The 23,379-nt window shown below is 36.8% G+C and overlaps 1 protein-coding gene across 5 annotated transcripts in view; it reads left to right on the forward strand.

The window, feature by feature from the left end:
- LOC105201497 (Fanconi anemia group D2 protein homolog) overlaps nt 1-23,379 on the forward strand; it is a 194,246-nt gene that overhangs the window by 157,877 nt on the left and 12,990 nt on the right. The window lies entirely within an intron of this gene.

Here is a 23,379-nt window from a genome sequence, read left to right on the forward strand (position 1 = left end):
GATCTGTTTTTTTAAATGGGACTCCTTGTTTATGCGTGCGTGCGTGCGTGCGTGCGTGCGTGCGTGCGTGCGTAATATATCATATATATGTATATTGTATATTATATAAGTATATGGATATGTATATGATGTATTAAATATATATGAAAATTTGTTTACTGGGTTTATGAAAATAGGTAAATTTTTAAAACAGTATGTATTAAAGATTGGAAACCATATTTCAAAATAATTATATCCTGTTTTTGTTTGGTAATGTTTTATCCAGTTGCAGCACTTTAAAAAGTAGAAAAAATTATTAAAGATCTTTTATTTCAAAATTTGTGAACGAAATGTTATACTGTCGAAACTAAAAAAACAGATTCAAAATTTTATTTCTTGTTTTTAAAATGCGTTTTTGAAAAATTTTTTATTATCTTTTTTATTGAGATGCTTAATTTTTAATGAGATGTGTTAGGGATGTAAACTATAGGTACGTGCAAAGGATGGCGATGGAATAAATATATGCGCTATTAATTATCAGAACTAAGCCAATGGTTTAATTAGTTACAGCGTTTTTTTTGTTACAACGGTTAGGCTTGCTACTATTACCAGAACTGTACAATGAATGTCTGTGTGAATTGTGCAGAAGACTCGGATGGGCGCCTACAGAGGCCGTTAGCTCTAGCTTTGAAGTCTCATTTCTAATATTTCTAACATCCTCCCACCAGAAAAAGAAAAAAAAAAGGGAAGAGAGAGAACTTCCTGATAACTTAACTGAAACATATAAACGAAAATTATTGGTACTACTTGCTAGTTTAAAGGAATCGAAATTCAAGGGGACGACTAATATTCATATCTCTCTGGTATCTTGATACATCGTTTGCTTTTGGTACGAACCGCTCTTGAAATAGTCTGTGTGGTGGATTTGTGCTCGCTGTTCTTAGCTTAATCTGCTTTGTCCGTACTCTGTCTCGTCTTTTCTGTCATCTCCAAAGGGTATATCTCCAAACGTTGAATGGGACATACAAGTTCTTCGGTGACAGTTTTTGCTTTGGCCACCCTTATAATATCATCCTTGCCTGGAAAAACTTTAATTATACGGACTAAAGGCTAGTCTAAACGTTTGCGATTATCTTGGCTCACTAGGACGATATCTCCAACTTTTATTGAACCGTTGCTGCTCTTAGCGTTCCATCGTGACAGTTGTCCTAAATATTCTGATCGGAAGTGCTGGCGTAACTTGTCTCGTAATTTCTGGCAATATCTCATGCGTTTGTTGAGGTTGACGTCTATTTTATCCATTTTCGACACGTCGTTTCCGGAAATCTCTTGCAGGAACATTATCGGTGTCAGCGCTCTTAATTGCGTCGTATCTTCTGCTAGGTATGTTAACGGCCGTGAATTGATGACAGCCTTGATGTCACATAAGACGGTGCTCATAAAATTTTCTTGTAAAATAGACAAGCTTTTTTTAGTATTTGTTTTAACAAATTTTTTACTATTTTTACTAGGCGTTTCCATCATTCTCCCCACCATGCTTCAGAGGGAGGATTGAGCCGCGAATCTATTTTTTTTTATTAGTAGTAGACTGCTTCACTCTTTTTCAGTTAATTTTTTTGAGTAAATTGCGGGCTTCCACGAAATTAGTTCTATTATCCGTGTAGATAACAGATAGTTTACCTCTTCTTGCGATGAATCTCCGTAAAACTTGTAAAAAGGTTTCTGTTGAAAGGGCCATTGTGAATTCTAAATGAATTGCTTGATAAATAGCACTAGTGAATAAATAAATCCGTGCCTTTTGTCCTTTTTTCAGAAATAAAGGTCCAATGTAATTAATGCCTAAAACTTCAAAAACGTTGGCTTCTTTTCCGCTTTCCTATGGTAAACAGCCGGGGATGGTTTCCGCTTTTTTTACTTTATAACGTCTGCACGTCCAACAACTATTTATTAACCATACAGCCGCCCTGCATGTGAGTGTCCAAAATGTTTCTCTTAGATTATTCATTATAATTTGAGTTCCTGCATGTTTAAATTGTTGATGTGTATACTCGATTAACTTCTCGACCATAGAATGCTGTATTATAATTGTACTTATTCTCTCAGTTAACAACAGCTGACTTTAGACATAGTAAACCTCCTCCATCTCGGTATGTATCTAAAGTGTTAAGTCGTGTTTTATTTACTTTACTGAAAGATTCTTCTTGAGTTATCTTGAGGACTGTAAGCTCCACATCGGTGAATTTCTTCGTAGACAATTTTCCGGTAAGTCTTGAAGTTTGCTGAGTTCGACAATTAGCTATAAAATGACGGATCCAAGCGATAGTCCGTATTATTTTTAAATATCTGGATTGCCTCTTTATATACCATCCTACTTCTTCTTGAAGAATGGATATATGCATATTGATTTCTAAACTGTCTGATGAAACTTTCTTTTTATTTTGGCACGTAGATTTCTTAATTTTGCTGATTATTTTCGCTTTGTTTTCACTGTAGTTAGAAGAAGGCCATTGATCTGGAGATAGCTTGAGCCATGTAGGGTTTTTTCACCATCTCGGTTCCACTAATTGTTTAGCTTTACATCCTTTTGATGGAAGATCAGCGGGGTTCAGCCACCAGGTATATGATACCATTGACTTGGGTCTGTTAACGAGCGTATCTCTTTTACTCTATTTTCTATAAACGTGTTCCATGGTCGGTTTTTTTTGTATCCACGCTAAAACCGTAGTAGAATCAGACTAAAAGAAAATTTCTGGCTTCTCAAAATCTTCTGCATCTTCTATTGAGTGCCATAAGCGAGCTCCTATTGTAGCAGCGAGTAATTTCAAGCCTGGGATTGTCATCTTTACTATTGGTGCCACTCGTGACTTTGTTAGAATGAGCTGTACAGATCTGCCTTTTTGTGTTTCTGTTTTTGCAAATACTGCAGCTGCATATGCTTCTTGACTGGCGTTGACAAATATGTGGAAAGATAATTTATCTTTAGTTTCACCAAATGCTCTTCGTGGAATACACAATTCTTTTAGTCAAGATGTTGTTGTTACCACTTGTTAAACTCGGATCTTATATCTTTTAGTACCTCGTTGTCCGAACCAGTTTTACATGACCAAAGGTTCTGTAACAATAGCTTAGGCTCTAAAGATAAGGGAGGATTCACCAATGGGATTAAACACTTTGTGAGCTGCCGATAATGTATGTCTTTTCGTAATTTGTGCCTCTGTATAAAATTTTAATACGGTAGGCGTCAATCTTAGCATATTTTGCTCTTTTTTTGCTTTTATCCCAAAGCAAACCGAGTACCGAGGTGTATTTGTGTGCTTCTTGACCAGAGTATTTCCAACCTCTTAAATCAAACTTGCCTTCCGCCATGATTTGTCTTGCGTTATCCTCAGAAACTATGGCCTCTTTTTTAATTGACACTGCTTATGTAATTGTCTACGTAAAAGGACTTCTTCGAGTGACGAACGATATCTTTTTCTTCTTGTGTCTCGACTTGTTGAAACATCTTTTGTAAATGATATTCTATAGTCTCTCTTAAAGGAAAGGAGCTGCTGAATATTCCAAAAACAACTTGCCGGTGCCTGTATACTTTTATTTTATCCGGCTAAGTTTTCTTTCACCAGAAAAAGCGTAGAACGTCTTTGTCGTCTGGAGAAACGCTTATTTGTAGAAAAGCCTTTCGAATATCTGCCGTTACTCCAATTTTACGTATTTTGAAACGTAATAGAATTCTTGGAATTGACGCACGAAAACCAAGAAAACTAAATCCACAATGTCAGAAATATGGAAAGGTAACTAATTACGCACGAGATTGCCGCCGTAAGTTCGTATTACCGAGAGCAGAAGAAAGCTCTCGAGTCAATGTTTTGAATAAATTTTGGCAACATTGCAAAAAAACTGGACACGCGCGCGACGAGGGCTGGTCATTGAACGGTCGACCCACGAGAGAAAATGCGAGATAGCAAGAAGCGAGTGTCAATCAAACTGCACGGCGCAACTATAATGACAAAAATACTGGCGCAGAAAGCCATAAACGAAAGGAAAAGTCAAAGGCAACGAGAAGCGACAATGAAAAAGAGAGAAATACACGGCAAGCCCGTCCCATATCCGAATATACGGTCGCACATATGAAACGAAAGACGCCATCTGACACCGCACTAGACCTCGTCACATTATTGGTTTGCGAGGCAAAACGAAAGTTGACTTATCGTACGACACTGGAGCGGTTATTTCTATAATTAAAATAAAAAACTTTAAGGGAAACGCACTCTTACACGAGGAAAAAATAAAGCTTACCGGATTTACTGGACACACGATGATGACAATAGGAAAGGTTTACGCGATAATTATTTTGCGAGATAAAGAACTAACTCATCCATTGTACGTGATGAAGGATGATTCACCATTTGAGTATAACGGCATTTTAGGAGCCGATTTTATTTCAACACATATAGAGTCACGCGACTATCGCAATAAACAAATTAAAAGGGGGAACACTTATTTCAAATTGCATCCGTATAGGAAAATAACCTTGCCACAAAGATGCGAAACCATTGTACAAGTCACTGACGAACAAAATATGATAGGTGTAACGCAACCAGAAGAACCATTACTCGGTATCTTTATCGGGAGTTGCCTTGTAAAGCCTCATGACTACCAATGTCCTATAAGCATACTAAATACAACCGAAAATAAAGTAAGAATCAATGCCCCGCACATAGAACTTGAAGAGCTAGGAAAGCCCGTAGAGGTACCCATAAATACAGTAGCGAAAAAAAATAGCATCGAAATAGATCGCCAAGCAAAAATTCGAAATCTTTTAAGAGTTGCACACCTCAATCAAGAGGAAGAGAAAGCATTAATTTTGCTGTGTGAAGAATATAGCGATATATTTCATCTCGACGGAGAACCGTCATGCACGAGCGGCAACGCACGAGATAAAAACGCACATAAATACCTCGAGTATGAACGTGCGTCTGTACAGACTCCCCAAGAAACATAAGTAGGAGATAAACAAACAAATTAGCGAGATACTAGAGCAAAAAATTATACGACCTAGCAACAGCCAATAGAACGCACCTTTATTGGTGGTATCTAAAAAGGCAGACACATCCGGTAAATCAAAGTTTAGAATTGTTATGGACTTCAGAAAACTAAACGATCGAACGATAAGAGACTCGGTTCCTATCCCCTAACCGATATATTAGATCAGCTATGAAATGTGAAATATTTTACTACGCTAGATTTGGCATCCGGCTATCACCAGATAGAAATGGCTGAAAAGGATAAACATAAAACCGCATTTTCCACGCCGAACGGACACTATGAGTTCAACCGTATGCCGTTTGGACTCAAAAACCCGCTAGCGATATTTCAACGATTAATGAATACGATTTTAACCGGTATGCAAGAGCTGCAATGCTTTTTTTTTATATTTGGGAAACATCTTTATGGGTCCCCACGCCTGTGGGCACAAGATGCGGGGTATGTGGGACTCTCTGACCTAGACTTTGTCGGCATACCCACTAAAACCCAACTTTTTCCGACGTCTGGGTTAAAGACAGATCACGGGATTGAACTAGCATGCACCGCGATCCATCTTAGCTCAAACGAGTCTCCACCCAAAAGCGGAGACTTCCCTCCGGAGTTAGCGACCGAAGTCGAGCCTTAGTCGCCCGAACCGGGATGATCAGAAATGCGACGGGCTTCGCCTTATGTTTACACACCCGCATCTTAAGCCCCGGACGGGTCAGCCGGGCAACTATCCCGCCGCTGATTCCGCCCAAGGCGTACCTCCTCAACAGTGGAGAGGGTAGGGCCCTCTATCCAATCTAGTCGGCGCTGTGAGGTTCTCTCCTCTCCACTGTTCTTTCCCGGACGTTTCCCCTTTTTTAGAAGGGGAGGAAAAGAAGGCCGTGCCAGCGAAAACACCTCCCGGCGATGACATATTTATTTCCGCTGGGACGCCAGCGATCTATGAATATGAGCAGGGAGAGGGCGAAGTTCTTTTCCTGTCCGGTTCCTCTCGTAGGAAAGGGCTGCAATGCTCTTTTTTTTTATAGTTGGGAAATGCCTTATGGGCCCCCGCGCTTGTGGGGACAGGACGCGAGGTATGTGGGACTCTCCGACCTAGACTTGGCCGGCATACCCACTAAAATCCAACTTTTTTTGTCATTTGAGCTTGGGACGGACTGCGGGATCGAACTGACTATGCACCGCGATTTGTCCTAGCCCAAACGAGTCTCCGCCCGAGAGCGGATACTCCTCTCCGGAGTTAGCAGCCGAGACTCGATCGAAGTTAAGTCCCAGCCGCCCGATCCGGGATGCCAGGGGTGCGACGGGTCCCTAAAAGAGCCCTAGGTTTGCACTCCCGCATTCCAAGCCCCAGATGGATCAGTCGGGCAAGTACCCCGCCGTTGATTCCACCCAAGGCGTACCTCCAGGGCTGCAATGTTTAGTATATCTGGATTATATCGTAATTTACGCATCTAGCTTAGAAGAACCTAATAAAAAATTAAGAGAAGTATTTCATAGACTATGGAAAAACAAACTAAAATTACAACCCGAAAAATGCGAATTCTTACGTAAAGTGGTGATTTACTTAGGGCATATTACTGAAAACGGAATTTTACCCGAACCAACAAAATTAAAAGCAATAGACAAATTCCCTGTGCCGAAGAACGTCAAAGATATACAATATTTTATAAGTTTAGCCAAATATTACCGGAAATTTATTAGCGATTTTTTAAAGATTGCACGACTCCTGACAAAATTAACAAAAAAGGAGAAAAAATTTGTATGGACAGACGAACAACAAAATGCGTTTGAAACACTAAAAATTAAATTAACGACAGCGCTCGTCCTACAATATCCCGACTTTGAGCAGGAATTTATATTGACAACGGACGCATCGGATTACGCCGTCGGAGCAGTCTTATCGCAAGGTGCGGTAGGTCAGAATTGCCTAATTGCGTATGCCAGACCTGTACTGTCGCGCGCTGAAAAAAATTACAGCATTACCGAAAAAGAATTATTAACACGTATATGTGGTCTATCGTTCCTACCCCTCTCCTGAACCCCGTTTGATTCGGTGGTAATATTCCTTTATTCTCCATTTCTTCCTTCAATCTATTCGCCAAAACCGCCGCGTACACTTTATACGCCGTTTGCGTAAGCGTAACCCCTCTATAGTCTTTTACCTTTTCTTCTTCCCCCTTTTTCACTATCGGTACCACTATCCCCTTTTTCCACTCTTCCGGTCATCCCTCTTCCTTCCACATTCTATTGCATATCTCCCAAAGCCATTCCCTTATTTCTTTCCCCCCGTATTTCCATACTTCATTCATAATCCTATCCCCTCCTGCTTTTTTCTCTTTTAATTTCATTATTGCCCTACCAATTTCTTCTCTACTAATCTCTTCTTCCTCCTCTACCCCTCTCCCCGTTACCTCCCCTCTTATCCTCCACTCCACTTCCCCCAGTACCCCTCGAAAGTGTTTTTCCCTCTCCTCCATTTCAATTCCTTCCCGGACTCTCTTTTTCTTCCTCCTTCCTTTATTCACTACCTTCCACACATCCTTTTCGGATCTTATTCCTTCTATTTCCCTCTCCCATCTTTCTTTCTGCCTTTCCTTCTTCTCCTCACAATGTTCTTTGTACCTCCTCCTCATTTCCTTATATTTTTTTCCTTCTCCCCTACTCTTCCTCTACTTCTTTAATTCTTCCATAACTTCTTTTTTCCTATCCCTACATTCCTTATCCCACCATCCTCTGCGTTCCTTCTTCTCTTCCTTCTCTACTCTCTCAAATGCCACTTCTACTCTTCTCTTCAAACCTCCCCCACCCCCTTACCATCACTATCCCTCTTTCCAAAGTATTCCTTGAATTTTCTATACATATTGTAAATAATAATATTATTAATCTTTAATTGTAAATTATAAAGAAAGAATTAAAAACATCGACATATAATGTAATTCAATAAAAGTACCCCAATCAGCAAACAATATTTTTAAAATGTTTTTTAAATATTTATTTAATATTAGTTTTTTATTGTACAATTCATTATAACAAAAATATTTATTAAACATATATTAAATATTTATTTAACATTTTTTTTAATATTTAAAGTAATGATTTGAAGAAAATATTAATTTAATATTTATTTAACGTTTATTTAACATTAATTAAATATTTGAAATAATGATTTGGGAAAATATTTATTTAACGTTTATTTCACGTTTATTTAATATTTATTTCACATTAATTTTTTATTTAAAAAAACATTTTTTTATTTAAAAAATTTTTTAAAAACATTAATTTAACATTTATTCAACTTTAATTTAATATTTATTTTACATTAATTTTTTATTTGAAACAACAATTTTAAAAACATTAATTTATCATTTATTGAATATTAATTTAATATTTTTTTAAATAAATGTTTTTAAAATGTTTATTTAATAATGTTTTAGTATTTATTTTTTATAAATTATTTAATTGAAAAAATGATTTTAATTAGCATTTTTTTAAATGTTTATTTAATATTTATTTAATATTTATTTAATATTAATTATTTTATTGATTTTTCATCTCTAAAATTATGTTTATTATTTATTTAACATTTAAGCTATTTATTTTTTATTTATTATTGATTTTAAAATTTGTTTATAAAATGTTTTAATAACATCTCTGAAAATAAGTACAAAATTAATTTAATTATATATATGTGCGTGCGTGCGTGCGTGCGTGCGTGCGTGCGTGCGTGCGTGCGTGCGTGCGTGCGTGCGTGCGTGCGTGCGTGCGTGCGTGCGTGCGTGCGTGCGTGCGTGCGTGCGTGCGTGCGTGCGTGCGTGCGTGCGTGCGTGCGTGCGTGCGTGCGTGCGTGCGTGCGTGCGTGCGTGCGTGCGTGCGTGCGTGCGTGCGTGCGTGCGTGCGTGCGTGCGTGCGTGCGTGCGTGCGTGCGTGCGTGCGTGCGTGCGTGCGTGCGTGCGTGCGTGCGTGCGTGCGTGCGTGCGTGCGTGCGTGCGTGCGTGCGTGCGTGCGTGCGTGCGTGCGTGCGTGCGTGCGTGCGTGCGTGCGTGCGTGCGTGCGTGCGTGCGTGCGTGCGTGCGTGCTGCGTGCGTGCGTGCGTGCGTGCGTGCGTGCGTGCGCGTGCGTGCGTGCGTGCGTGCGTGCGTGCGTGCGTGCGTGCGTGCGTGCGTGCGTGCGTGCGTGCGTGCGTGCGTGCGTGCGCGTGCGTGCGTGCGTGCGTGCGTGCGTGCGTGCGTGCGTGCGTGCGTGCGTGCGTGCGTGCGTGCGTGCGTGCGTGCGTGCGCTGCGTGCGTGCGTGCGTGCGTGCGTGCGTGCGTGCGTGCGTCGCGTGCGTGCGTGCGTGCGTGCGTGCGTGCGTGCGTGCGTGCGTGCGTGCGTGCGTGCGTGCGTGCGTGCGTGCGTGCGTGCGTGCGTGTATATTTATTTATTTATATAAGTAATATACTTTAATTACGAGGGTCATTTTTAAAGTAAGAACCGTTTTGTAATGGATTAAGAGAAACTTTAATTATGAACGTAAATTATATCACAAACTAAAATATGAACATTTTTTTACTTTTTAATATAGTCGCCATTAATATCTAAACATTTGTTAAGTCGTGGCACCAGCTTTTGGATCCCTTCATCAAAGAACTCTGCCGCCTGATCGTTAAAACAGTTAGTAACAATTTCTTTTAATTGATCATTATTTTCCAATCGCTTTCCACCAAAAAATTCCTTAAGATTTGGAAAAAGTACGATGGTGCTAAATCAGGGCTATATGGTAGATGATCCAGTAATTATCAATAAAAGTTGACCAATTGCCTTTTTGTTCTTGCCGCAACGTGAGGCCTTCCTTCATTAAAAAGCCTACACTATTTACGCACATTTCCATCATTCATTACACCTTCATCATAAACTTTAACAAGCTTCCGGTGAATTTTAGCAGAACGAACTTTTTTTGCGTTTAAAAACCGAATAACAGAGCGCACTTTACAATTGGCGGGATTACTGATTGACATGGCGAAACAAAGTAGTATAACCACACAACCACCCACAGAGACGTGAAACTTGGAGGCATAGTGAGGCGTAGTGAGGGACTGACCAAGAGTGGCTAACCTTAAACGGACGTCACGTGACAGCCGCCGCGGACGTGGTACACAATCGGTTTTTACTTTAAAAATGACCCTTGTATATATATTTTGTTTTTTTGATAACATATATTGACCTGATCTATCAGTGATGTACATGTATTAGCATAAAGTGTTTACAGATTATCGAGAGATCAATTCGCGGCGATCACAGAGATCAAGCAACATTTACCGGGGTTGCAATTTGGATGGGTGACCGCGTGGAAATTTCGAAAAAAAAAATTCTTAAGAAAAAACTTCAATATTAAAAAAAAATTTTGTTTAAAAAGGGACATAAATCCATTAATTTTAACGTTTTTAAAAACATTTTTGAAATATTGTGTGCTGATTGAAACGTGAAAAAAATGGGCAAGAGTTAGAATTTTTGAGTGCCGTATGCATGTGAGCAATGAGTCTCATTCGGAGAACGCATTTGAAGGTCATATAGCTTGCACGCATGAGTACCGCACGCGTGCGACCGATATGATTCTCATATGATGACGCATCTGTCGAATACCTTGAGCTCACATCGTGCGGATAATCTGCATGGCATGCGCACTTTGTGAACTCACTATGCGCGCATTTTATTATCTGGGACATTAAAAAGAATTAGAATGCGATACACGTGGCCCGAAATAACCGCAGACGTAGAAAAATATATCTCAGAATGTGAACTCTGCCAAAAAAAAAACAAACTAAAGAATAAAAAGAAAACGCCGCTAATGATTACCGATACGTCAGAGGCCCCCTTTGAAAAATGCGCTCTCGATATCGTTGGACTGCTAACTATAACGAACAACAATAATAAATATTTACTAACTTTTGACTAGCAAATCTTTTCACCGAAACGTGATTTTAAGCTTGAAATGACCTTCTCATAATTTGCTGCTGTCGGTGGGAAACTGTTTACTAATATACTTGCTCGAGAATCCTTTATCATTGCTTAAATTAAGTATTGAAATTTATCTTTTCTTGAGGTGCTTGTGTCTTCATGAATGTGCTTAAACAAGCTTCAGAACTGTAATCATTTTTTAAGATCTCTGTTAAATTTTGGTAGCTGTATTTTTGGCAATTTGTACGTACATGTATTATCTCTAGAAATTTGTAGTACTTGCTCCATATCCTGTTCCTGTGCCGGTGTCTGTGCTGGTTCCTGTACCATTTACTGCGATTTTCGCCTTCTGATATTTGATCCGGTATTCATCCGCTGCATCCGTCTCCTGTATCAATTCTTCTTTGCTGACATCGTTATTGACCATAACCTCAAAAATCTTCTGATTTTGTCTTTGAGTTAACTTGCGTTTTTTCTTAAAATCGCAAAGCGCACTTGTAACTTTGCTATATCTGGCCTCTCTTTTTCTAATTTAGCATACAATGAGTTCAGATTACATGTAAACGCCGAACGAATAATAGCGCGTGTTTTCTTTTTCTTGTCCATTGTGCCATTCTCTTTCTTGTTCCGCACGTCTTGAAATTATACAAGTCCTGTCACCGGTTGCCATAAATGTTAGAGATGTAAACTCTGTAGGTACGTGCGAAAGATGGCGATGGAATAAATATACGCACTATTAATTATCAGAACGAAAACAATGGTTTAATTAGTCACAGCGTTTTTTTTTGTTACAATGGTTAGACTCGCTACCATTACTAGAACTGTACAATGAATGTCTGTATAAGTTGAGCAGAAGGCTCGGATCGGTGTCCCCAGAGGGCGTTGGCTCTAGCTTTGAAATCTCATTTCTAACAAGATGTGAGAAAATTCCAAGCATCTTGCGTTATGCAACGCAATGGAGTGGAAGTATGTGCGTGAGTGTGTGTATGCATGTATGTTGTCATGCACATAGTTGCAAAATTTTTAATTAGATATTAATAATTAAATAATTAAAATTATTTTTTTTAAAACCTTTTTTAATTAATAATTAAAATTTTAATCGTCAATTAACAATTAAACTAATTATTAGTCAAAATTCTAATTTTTAATTATATAGTTAATAATTAATAAATAAACTTTTAATTTTCAATTACAATTGAAGTAAATTAACAATTGGATTTTTAGTTATTAATTATACAGCCTGTAATTAATAATTAAATTTGTAATTCTTAATTACGTGGCTTCTGCAATTAAGAATTAAATTTTTAATTGTTAATTATTATTGAGAATAGGTCTTTTACGATCCATCGACGGATATTATGAACATCTCCACATCTGTGAAATTTAGCGTTTTGAACACGCGTTAGACAACGCACACTCTTTTATTATCTTGCTATTGGTTGCCCTCGTAACGAGTCTTGCTCACTCGTAATTATAACGTTCTTGTAATTACTAAATAAAACAGTCCCTCTAACAAGTTCTGGGCCCAAGAACGTCTCCACTAAGTGAGAATTGGTAAAAAAGTATCACGCTAATTACATCGACACGCGGCAGCGTGTCACACAACATAAGAATAGTCGAAAATTTATCATACGAACATGGCATCGACAAGTACTGTTCGGATTGAATCACTAAATTGTGAAAATTACGACACGTGGATGATTCAAATGCAAGCATTATTGACAAAAAACGAGTCATGGGAATATGTTAATGGACAGAAGCCGAAGCCTGAATGCATATCGGGAGATGTGGGAGTTGATGGAAAATGCCAGAAAGTGGACTATCGAGGACGAGAAAGCAAAAATAGACATTATTTTCGCAATAAAGCCATCGGAATTAAAACAGGTAAAAGAATGTAATACATCGCGCGAGCTATGACAGAAACTTCTGTCGGTGTATCAGCCATCGGGACTAGCCCAAAAAGCAACGTTGATCAAACAGCTTTTTTATTACCGCATGGAGGAATTATCACCGATGATGCGCATAAACATTTGCTAAAGTTTTTTGACACAGTAGACAAACTCAGTGAAATGAACGTAGATATTAATAACGATCTGCTTTCAGTGATGCTATTGCACACTCTCCCTGCGTCTTTTCGAAATTTTTGGTGCGCGATAAAATCGCGCGACGTATTGCCAGCGCCGGATATGCTTTGAAGCAAAATTTTGGAAGAAAGTGAAGCGAGGAAGCATCAAGATAGAAACAACGGAATGGATGCTATATTTGCAAGAAGAATACGCAAGAGAAACAAAGGTGCGGCTAAGAAGACCGAAAACGAATCGAAAATGGACTCGAAAATACAGCAGAAAAAGGAACCGTTCAAGTTCAAATGCCATCGATGTCGTAAAGTTGGACACAAAGCCGCGGACTGTACAGAACAGTAAAAAAACGACGCCAACGTGGCGGATGACATAAGTTTATGCGTAATCGCAAACTTGTCAATTAAATCAAGAAGCGTCGAAGCTTTTCAAACGATAAGCAATGTACCTGATGTAATATGGTCTATCGACAGCGGCTGCACAGCTTACATGTGCGGCAATGACAGTATATTTGAAGACAAGCATGAATCCATTGGCGGCAAGGTGAATTGCGATAAACACATCCACGGAAGCCAAAGGCAAAGGATTGGTACGTCTAACAGCAAGCATGAACGGCACGACAAAGCAGATAAAACTGAAAGAAGCGCTACATATTCCTGAGCTGCGAGCCAATCTCCTGTTGGTCGGGAAGATCTGCGACAAGGGCTACAAGGTCATTTTTGAGAGTGACGCCGCAACGATTATGAATGCGAAGGGAAGGCCTATTTTGAAAGCCGAGCGCTGGTTTCTGATAACAGAAAATTGTGAAGCGATTGCTAGAACTGCACGAGATAGCGAAGTTACCAAGAAGTCACAGAACGCGGAAGTGCGACACAGAAAGATAGGACATTTAAATTATTGTGATTTATGGAAATGCAAGCAGAATAAAGCCGTATTTGAATTAATATTCAAGGACGTCCAGATGATGCATCACGTGACATCTGTGCCAGGGAAAAATGACTCGAACTTCCTTTCTGAAGAAATTCGAGAAAAAGACCGAAGTATTCGAGATTGTCCATTCGGATGTCTGAGGTCCATTCCGGACGGAGTCAAAAGGAGGATTTAAATACTTTGTGATTTTGATCGACGAAGTGTCAAGATGGTCTGAAGTACATTTTTTGCGAAACAAGAGCGACGTTCTGCAATCTTAAATAATTTAAAGTTTTTGTAGAGAATTAAATTGGACGACGGGTGAAGTATTTGCAATCGGACAACGGCAAGCAATACTGCAACAAGAAATTTGACACATTCTTGAAAGAAAACGGGATTGGACGAAGACTTACGGTATCCTACACACCGGAACAGAACGGTGTCGCTGAGCGAAAGAATTGTACGTTGTTGGACATGGCCCGTTGCCTGCTATTATAGTCATCGTTGCTCTGGGCGGAAGCTATCAACACAGCGAACTATATCCGAAACCGCTGCCCAACCAGTCACCTTGATGGAAAAATGCCTTACGAAGCTTGGAAAGAAAAAGTTCCAGACGTAAGTTACTTCCAGGAATTTGGACGAGGCACATTGACTCTTAAACGAGAACCCGGTAGAGATAAATTTGAGTCACGCTCTAGAAAGGAAATCTTCGTCGAATATTTTAAGAGGATGTTGCGTGTGATTACCGGAGGAAAGGCGAATTGAATTGGCGAGAGACGTGAAGTTCACGAGTGCCAATCCGTCAACAACGGAAGATTGCGAGGAACTTATAAACCAGGTGAGGACGGAACGAATAGCGTCGAAATTGAAGTGCAACCGATGACTGTCGTAACTTCTAATCCAGTTGAGAAATCTGCAGAAGCACTAAAATACGAGAATGACGTGGAAGAAAAAAATCTCATCAAATGGGAATACTACTCCAATACGTGGTCGCGGACGACTACGAATGTTACGGACCAGACTCAGGGGAAGACCTAGAAGATTATTTCATTACGCCGATTTAGCACTTTTTCACGATGAAGTGGTCAATTTAACTGAGGTTCCCATCGAGGAAGTTACACACGGTCTAGATGCTGCAGAATGAAATGACGCCATTACAAGCGAACTGAGATCTATTTTGAAGAACACTTGGACGCTTGTGGATCAACCTGAATCTGCGATCATCATAGGCAACAGAGTCATACTGCGCAACAAGTATCGAGAGGATGGAACTCTGGAACGTCGAAAAGCTCGTATAGCAGCGAAGGGTTTTGCTCAACGCCCCGGCGTGGACTTTGACGACACATTTACTCCCGTGGCGCGTATGGAGTCCATCAGGATGTTGATGACCGTGGTTGCCGAAAAAGGAATGACTGTTTAACAATTAGACGTAACTACCGCATACTTGAATGGGATTTTGAATGAGAAAATCTTTATAGAAGTGCCCAAGAATATTTAAGTAGGACTCGGAATCGTGGCAGGTGATAATTCAGAGAAAATTGACATGATCAAAAGAAAGCTAAACAAATGCTCAAGAAAATGCAAAAAGGGAATAAAGTCTGTCTCTCGAACAAAGCACTGTACGGATCAAAGCAGGCTGACCGTTGTTAGAACAAGCGTTTGTGTGATATATTAATTAAATTTGACACCACGAAATCAATTGCAGATCCATGTATTTTCTTCAAGAGTCATGGACAAAATCTCTTAGTTATTGCCACGAACGTCAACGACATCCTTATTGATTCGAAAAATAAATTCGAGAACTGAAGCAATTTCTGTTGAACGAATTTGAGATCAGGGATCTCGGACCTGTGAATTATTGTCTTAGGATAGAATTTCATCGGGATGAAACAGGTATATCAATGAGTCAGAAGATATACATTCAAGATATTTTAGAGAGATTTGAAATGTCGGATGCTAACCTTGTGTCCACACTCTTGGATCCGAACGTCAAGTTGATACCAGAAAGTGAGAACAATCTAAAGGAGGAGAATTTACCATATCGAGTGCTTATAGGAAGATGTATGTCGCAACATGCACTAAACCCGACATATCCTTTACTGTAAGTTACCTCAGCCAGTTCGAGACTTATTATCATTCAATACACTGGACAGCAGCTAAACGAGTACTACGCTACTTAAAAGGATCGTTGAAACTTGAACTGAAATATAACAGGACTGGAAAGCCAATCAGGGGCTTTGTTGACGCCGATTGGACAAATTGACCAATCGACAGAAGATCGTACACCGGGTACACTTTTATTCTTGGTAGAGCTTCTGTGGTTTGGGAATTCCGAAAGCAACTAACAGTGGTTTTGTCTTTATTGGAGGCCGAATACATGCCCCTGATCGAAGCTGCCAAACAAGCCATTTATATTCTTCGTTTCTTGAAAGAACTAGATTACTACAAATGCCGCGACAAAACAATTTACTGCGACAACAACGGAGCACGAAGAATTGCTGAGAATTCAGTTCTTCACGGACGGACGAAACACATCGATGTTCGCCGTCATTACCCACGAGAGATTAAATCGCGGAGATATAAAGATCGAATACACTGCTACAGATGACATGCCCGTCGACATTCTGACGAAAGGACTCCCAGCGCCGAAACTTTGAAGATGTCTAATGCTACTAGGAATAATCGACAACTGAGGGATCAACCGATTCTCATGTCGAGGGGAAGTATTGAGAATAAGTTTTTTACGATCCATTGACGGACGTCATGAACATCTCCACATTTGTGAAACTTAGCGTTTTGAACACGTGTTAGGCAACGCACACTCTTTTATTATCTTACTATTGGTTGCCCTTGCAACGAGTCTTGCTCACTCATAATTATAACGTTCTTGTAATTACCCACGTATTTCAAATGTTTTTTACAGAATAACGTATTTGAAATATTTCTGTAAACTTGTAAAGATATTACAAATAGGATATTTCATTTGAAATATTCTATAGACATTCAATTAAAAATATTACATTTGCAATATTCTCTTAATTTTTTTAAGAGTTTTTAAGAATAAAGTTTTAAAATGTTGCGAATTAAATATTTTAGAGACATTCTACTTTAAATATTACATTCGCAATATTCTCATAATATTCTGGAGACGTTTCGTTTCAAATCTTTTCGAATGTTTCATGCGCCACCGTGAGGCGGCCATGCCGCGGGGGATCTTCTCGTGAGTCGAATGCGGCCACAGGCGTTATATCTAGGCGCCACCGCGACCGACTCACCAACTCACACTTTAGTGAGAATTTTAATTAGGAGCTGCTTGTTGTAACCTCGAGATGAATACTCGCTCTCATTTTTTTCAAATGTGACGTGTGTGTGGAACAGTGTTCTACATAAAATTTTACATTTTTACAACATGCCGTCAATATGCTTTTAAACGCGGATAGCAAACCGATGGCAACAGTTGTCATCATGTTACTATCATACGTGTGTTTATTACCTTATTAAAAATTATAAAAGTCGTATAAGGTAAACCCCATTCCGTATATGTAACTCCTGTTTCAAAAAACACATTCAGAACTATAAACATTTTTTTCTATAGTGTTCTAAAGTAAATTTGCGGCAGGCATGAGACATTCTGCTGACATCGTCAATATTTCTGAGATATTTACCAAAATATTTCAAATTTTAAATGTAATATTCTAGCGACATTCTGAAGACATTCTGTGTATATATTTCCAGAATATTACACAATATCTCCAGAATATTGCCAAATGCGGACATGAGACATTTTGATGACGTTGTCAAAATGTCTCTGAGATATTCACCAAAATATTTCAAATTTCAAATGTATTCTAGCGATATTTTGAAGACATTCTGTGCTATGTGAATACTAAATAAAACAGCCGCTCTAACAATCATAACTAAATTAATTGACAAATAAAATTTTATAAGTTAATTATAAATGTAACAATTGACAAATAAATTTTTAATTCTTAATTACACGGTTTTTACAATTAAGAATTAAATTTTTAATCGTTAATTATAACTAAACTAATTGATAACTAAATTTTAATTTTTAATTATAAGTGAAACAACTGACAAATTTATAATTTTTAATTACGCGGCTTTTGCAGTTAAAAATGAAATTTTTAATCATTAACTAAACTAATTGATGAATAAAATTTTTGTTGTTAATTATAAGTATAACAATTGACAAATAAATTTTTAATTCTTAATTACACGGCTTCTACAATTTAAAATGAAATTTTTAATTGTTAATTATAACTAAACTAATTGAAGAATAAATTTTAATTGTTAATTATAAATGTAACAACTGACAAATAAATTTTTAATTTATGATTACATTTTCTGAAAATATGAATTAAAGTTTTATTCCTTAGTTATACTGGGTCTGTAATTAAGAATTAAATTTGTACTTCTTAACTTCCGTAACTAACAAGGAAACTGTCACGAGTGTCCGGCGCCGATTTGATTCTCCTTGAAATATGTTGTTAAATAGGAAAATTTAAGAGACCCGTATTTTTTTATATGGGCGGAATCTTATGTTTAGGTGGTAAAACACCCGTTTAAAGAATAACAGTATTTTTTTTCGAATATCGTCGAAAGTATAAGACAGAAAAAAATTTTTTTAACAAAAATTGTATGTTTTAAAGAGTACTTTAAAGTAGTAAAGAAAAAAAACTTTTTTTTTTGTTTAACAAAATATCTCCATTAGCCAAAGTTTTTTTCAATTTTTTTTCAGCCAAGTTAAAGGTTATTTTTTTCCAAATCCAACCATATGCAATAAAAATATTATATGAAATACCATTTTTGAGAATTAATTATAAACGCCTCCGTATACGCTATCCGTGCTCATATGCATAAGTAATTACTTCAAATCGTTGAACAATAAGACATAATTCGATAAATAAGGAAATTGCTGCGATTGATATATCCAGCAATACAAATTATAAATAGTATTAAAAATTATAATTTTTATTATTTTTCTTTAGTAAAACTTTTATTGTTTATTCATTTCTGTATATTATTTTTTTAAATACATATATTTGGATTATCTTCTTAAAAATACTTTTTACGCTTTTACATCTTATTTATTTGTGATTTACATAATAATTTTTAAATGTACTTAATAGTGAAATAATTTTTAAGTGTTTATATAATTTTGTATTTTATAATCATTTACTCATTATACTCATTACAGTAATGCTACTCGACAAAGAAATGTTTTAAACATAATGACATCTTGCACCATGAACATCTTACTACAGCTATATTATTGCAACCTTTGATATCATATGTTGTTGATGTTTTGTCAAAACTAAATTTTTCTGGTTTTTCATTTATATAACCACTTTTAAATTACGAATATTTAAATAAGTTGTGATATTGTGGTGATGACAATTGGTTGTGTATCAAAGATTGCAATTTTATTATACTATTTCCGTTCATGCAAATTTATATTACTTACGCATATGAGCACGGATAGCGTATACGGAGGCGTTTATAATTAATTTTCAAAATAGTATTACTTAAGATACTTTTGTTATACATGGTTGAAAAAAATAATCTTTAATTTGGCTGAAAAAAATTTGCAAACTTTGGAAAAACTTTGGGTGGTGGAGATATTTTGTTAAACAAAACAAATAAAATTTTTTTCTTGAGAATTTTAAAGTATACAATTTTTGTCAAAAAAATTTTTTTCTGTCTCTTATAATTTTGACGATATTTGCCCCAAAAGAAAAATACCGTTATTCTTCTAAACGGGTGTTTTACCATCTAAACATGAGATTCCGCTTATATAAAAAAATACGGATCTCTTAAATTTTCTTATTTAACAACAGAAAAATCAAATCGGCGCCGGATACCCGTGACAGTTCTCTTGTTAGTTACAAAAGTTAAGAAGTACGAATTTAATTCTTAATTACAGGCCCAGTATAATTAAGGAATAAAATTTTAATTTATATTTGCAGAAGATCTAATTAAGAATTAAAAATTTATTTGTCAGTTATTACATTTATAATTAACAATACAACTTATTTATCGATTAGTTTAGTTATAATTAACGATTAAAAATTTAATTCTAAATTGTAGAAGCCGTGTAATTAAGAATTAAAAATTTATTTATCAATTGTTACATTTATAATTAACAATTAAAATTTTATTTATCAGTTAGTTTAGTTAATAATTAAAAATTTAATTTTTAATTGCAGAAACCGCGTAATTAAAAATTAAAAATTTAATTATCAATTGCAGGGTGTATAATTAATAACTAAAAATGCAATTGTTAATTTACTTTAATCGTAATTAAAAATTGAAAGTTTATTTATTAAATATTAATTATATAATTGAGAATTAGAATTTTAACTATTAATTAGTTTAGTTGTTAATTGACGATTATAGATTTAGTTGTCAATTGAACAAGTCCGTGATTATCGATTACAGACTTATTTCTTAATTAGTAAGTAGTTAAATTAAAAATTTAATTAATTATTTGCAACCCTGGTCATGCGCATGTAATCGATGCCGTCTTCAATATGGTAACTTGATAAATTTGAAAATGTGCACGCGTACACAAATTTTTATGTATAATATATTTAGCATACTGGCAAAGGACCCCGTCCGGTTCTTCTGGAAAATGGGGTCCCGGTCAAATTGGCCCAACTTTTGATATGATGTAGATTTTGACTCACTGATTAAAAGTCTCAATGGTCATCAGGCCAAATAATGAATAGTTTTGGAGTTACAGCAGCTTTAATATCCAAAATTGACGCCGGACGACATCCGTCGTCCGGCGGTATAACGCGATGGTAGGCACTTGATATTTCGTGTGTTTCATCCTTCTTAGAGTCTTCATTCATACTTTTATGTGTTGCACACTTACACACCTATATACACGAATATACATACACGCGCATACACACACGCGCGCGCGCGCGCGCGCACTGTTTGGGTATTTTCATAATGCGCGTGTATGTATATTCGTGTATATAGATGTGTAAGTGTGCAACATATAAAAGTATGAATGAAGACTCTGAGAAGGATGAAACACACGAAATATCAAGTGCCTACCATCGCGTTATACCGCCGGACGACGGATGTCGTCCGGCGTCAATTTTGGATATTAAAGCCGCTGTAACTCCAAAACTATTCATTATTTGGCCTGATGACCATTGAGACTTTTAATCAGTGAGTCAAAATCTACATCATATCAAAAGTTGGGCCAATTTGACCGGGACCCCATTTTCCAGAAGAACCGGGCGGGGTCCTTTATATAAATACTTTGTAAAAAGAGTTGACATATTAACGCTATTACATAATGGTAGGCTGCTAAACAAATGATTCTATAAGTAATTACTAACATTCCGTCAAATAATAATAGTGATAATAGTGGTAACCATAATACTTATAATGATCGTAATACCACATTTTCTCTCAATTTAATTTAATTTTGCAACATGGCAATAAAACCAAATGCAATCAATGTCAATGTACGTAGTTAATCGCAACATGGTGAAATGTAATGCGTAATCAATTGTAACGTGGTCAATAACAACGCATTAGATATATCAACGTGCTTAATCGCAACGTGTCCAATCGGCTCTGTGGTCAATCGCAATGTGATCAATGGAGCGGGACGCTTTCATAAGGTTTTTGTACATGTATTTTGTAACGTAAATTAACAACTAACCACTAACTAGTGTCAATGCGGACCACACGTAAGAAATAAATAATGAGTCAAGAGTACCACTTTGAAAAATGCAACAAGTGTTAAAACAATTAATATATTAACTCGTTGTCAGATGAATCTTATTTTTATGAATATTGCGTGTGTACATTTTATGCGTTAATATTTGCTTATACACGGCTGATGAGGATCAAGTTAGGCCGAAACGATTTGTCACGATATTAATAGTTAAATAAACGATTTAGTAAGGCTAGATCTTGTAATTTTGCTCGTTAACTTGGTTTTGAAATCACAGATTCGTTTATTATTTTGTAAATGCGAACGATTTTGTCATTATTTTGTAAATCTGACTTCAGATTAATAAAATCAATGATCCAAAAAATCCTCGGATACTGTTTAAAAGAAAAATACAATGTTTTTTAATTTGATCTGACATATTGAACCAACTATTTTGAATTTTTGAAGTTGAACTTCAAATTTGTAATCAGACGCCAAAAACTCCCGAGTATAAACTTTTCAAAAAAATTTGGTACAAACATTTGAAATAAAATATTAGGAAATTTCTTTGTTTCTAACCGCCATTTTAAATCAATAATTTTGAATTTTTAAAAATACCACGCGGCATTATAAAGTCGTTCAGGTCAGTATTTATTCTTAAGTCCTGGTTGAATATTTTATTACAAAAATTATTCTGGAAAGGAGGGGATCACGGTTAATAAAGATTGATCTCTGTATTATTATTATTATTATTATTCTTTATTATTATTGCATTACACATAAATGATACAAAGACAGAAAGTAGATAGATACAAAGTTTCAGTAAAACATAAAGTAAAAGGTGAAATTTCAGCAAGATTGCTCCTATAAGGCCTGTAATAACAAGATAAACAAAATAACAGTATAATATGAAAAAGAGAGAGAGACTGAAAGAAACACATTAAGAAATATTAATTATATAAGAACAACACATTAATCAAATGAAAATGAGAGTGACACAATAAAACAAGCCGCCGCAGCGTAAAAAGAAATAGATGAAGAGAAGCATTTTATAGAGGTAATTTATTATAACATGCATAACTCGTAAAGTACCACAGTGAGAGATGCCATTGTTCGATAAAAGGTGATTCAGTATAACCCCATGTCCTTATAAAGACGTATTTTAAATGGAAGGCGGACACTTCGAACATTTATTATAAACAAGAGACGTTACGAAATAATCTCCCCTTTTCAGGGCAATCAAAATAATTAATCTGTGTTTTCTTTTTCAAATAATTAATCTGTCCTTTTCAAGGCAACCAAATAATTGTAAGGGCTTAAGTATCTCTCCGTTACTAAACTAGTAACGAATACGTTACTAAAGCCTTATTGGACGCGCATGCGCAAGAAAACCTGACTCGTCTGTCAACACTGTCTATTGGTCGCTTGAGATAACTGCGGCGACCTCGTGCGTTTGTGCTCAACATTTATAGTGGCAAGTCATTATAGCAAGACGTGTGTAACGCACTCGATAATAGAGCTCTATATTATAAGAGTAGCGCAATTCTTTTATCTAAGCGATGCCGACTTCAACCGCCATAATGGACCTAATAGGTCTTTCATCCAATGAGCGTTCAGTGATTTTAGTTTCCACACTTTTCAGCCAACCAGTATTAGGTCCATTAGGTCCAAAATGGCAGTTGTTTGCGCTATTCTTATAATATAGAGCTCTACTCAATATAAAATTGTATTTTTGCGTATCGACAA

This window comes from Solenopsis invicta, chromosome 2 (assembly GCF_016802725.1).
Source record: "Solenopsis invicta isolate M01_SB chromosome 2, UNIL_Sinv_3.0, whole genome shotgun sequence".
Lineage (NCBI taxonomy): Eukaryota > Metazoa > Arthropoda > Insecta > Hymenoptera > Formicidae > Solenopsis > Solenopsis invicta.